Source organism: Dipodomys ordii, unplaced genomic scaffold, assembly GCF_000151885.1.
Source record: "Dipodomys ordii isolate 6190 unplaced genomic scaffold, Dord_2.0 Scaffold69, whole genome shotgun sequence".
NCBI lineage: Eukaryota > Metazoa > Chordata > Mammalia > Rodentia > Heteromyidae > Dipodomys > Dipodomys ordii.
In genome coordinates, this window is record NW_012267285.1 from 825352 (window position 1) to 827130 (window position 1779).

The window sequence follows — 1779 nt, forward strand, 5'->3', positions numbered from 1 at the left end:
GGGGGGGCCCGGGGGGCGGGGGCCTGGCTGGTGGGTGGCAGAGTTCAGCTCCCCGGAGGGGCGAGGGCGGGGCGCCCCCCAGCGCGGCCTCTGAGCGGGACGGGGTGCGGGGGGACCCGGGGTGATCGGGAGGCGCCGCTGCGGGTCCCCGCTTGGCGAGACCCCCCTGTCCCCCGTGCGGGCCCGGGGAGGCCGCGCCGGGCCTCGGGGGGACGCCCTGGGGGCCAAGTCCTCGCAGAAGTAACGGGGCGGGGTGGGGGGAGAGGCTGGAGGAAGTGGCTGGGCCTGAACCTGGCACGGGGCCCGACCCAGGAGCCCGGGCATCCCCTCCCCAGCCATCAGCGCGGCCTTCCGAAGCCACTTGTAGGGGTCCAGAGACCCCCCCCCCCGCTTCTGCCATCTCTTCTGTGCTCTGAGCCCTGGTGACCTGTGGCCGGCAGCCTAGGGGGTGGCACCCACAAACTGGTGTTGTGAGACTCGCTCGTTGTGTGTTTCTTTCCCCCCCAACCCCCCTGGAGAATTGGACCGATCTCCCTTCATCACCCGGAAAGCGGGAAGAGCCACTCTCTCCTGCCCTTCTCGTCTCTGACTTCTTATTGATTGGGACGTGGTGGGGACCATCCCAGCCTGACCGCTGAGAGTCAAGGAATTGCTGAGATTCTGCACCCGTGCAGGCCCTGTAACCTAGACAATTTGTTTACAGAAAGTTCAGGAGCCCTGGAAAGGCCAAGGACTAAGACGCCAGGAGGAAGAGAGAGAGAGGGTAAGACAATTTGGGACTCATGGCTTGTCTGAAGTTGGGATGGAGGGGGGAAGAGGTGTTGAGAGGGAATCATAATTAAAAAACAAAAAAGTTTTTCCCTTTGGGACAAGGTGACAGAGTTTTTGGAGGCAGCGGAGTGGTGTGTAATACCGGTGTGGGCCGCGGAAGGAAAGTGAAGTTTTCTTGTGTGAAAAGTTGCTCCTGCACCTCTTCTCACCTTTGCTCACTTACTGGGAGTGAGATGTTAAGTGTCTACCAGCGGCCTCTGGAGAGGGTTGTATTGTTTGCACATGAGCAATTGATTCTCAGATAGAATCCAAGGGATGGCCTGATTTATGAGTTGAAGGGTGAAGTTTAGAGTGAGGTTTGTTTCTTTGCTTCTTTATTCTTGTTTTGTGTTGTTGTCGGTGTCCATACTGGGATTTGAACTCAGCACTTGGGTGCTGTCCCTGGTTGTTTGTTTTTTTTTTATCTCAACACTGGTGTTCTACCACTGGAGCCACAGCTCTACTTCCTGCTTTTTGCTGGTTAGTTGAAGATGAGAATGTCACAGACTTTGCTGTACAGGCAGGCTTTGAAACTTGATCCTCACCTCCCAGCCTCGAATAGGATTACAGGTGTGTGTCACTGGCACCCTGCTAGCATGGGATTGCTGTCCTTCATGCTCTAGTGGAAGGTGTTGAGGTGGATCTGTGGAGAGATTCGAATCTGTGACTTGAGGTTATTGGTATTTGATATGACAGATGAAGTGTTCTGGGAGGAAATGAGTATTGTTTCTTAGATAGTTTGAAGTGGGTAGAATTCTATGGAGTAGGCTCTAGAAGTTTGTCTGAGAGAATACAAAATTCAGAGGCTTTGTGGTAATAAGAGAACATTTAAGAAGTCTGGAAATAGCCGTGCATGAATTGGAGGCTTTGAGTTCAGCACTTTCAATCTTAGAAGTAGTTAGGGGTGTGTGTGTGTGTGTGTGTGTGTGTGTGTGTGTGTGTGTGTGTGTGTGTGTGTGTGTGTGTGTG

At 54.3% G+C, this 1779-nt stretch overlaps 1 protein-coding gene across 1 annotated transcript in view; it reads left to right on the forward strand.

Moving 5' to 3' along the window:
* The first annotated feature begins 271 nt into the window (after positions 1-271).
* The window catches only part of Znf384 (zinc finger protein 384), a 21828-nt gene continuing 20320 nt past the window's right edge, over positions 272-1779 (forward strand). Inside the window, exon 1 of the mRNA XM_013023586.1 lies at positions 272-763. The gene's annotated coding sequence lies outside the window, so the exon portion shown is untranslated. The remainder of the gene's footprint in view (positions 764-1779) is intronic.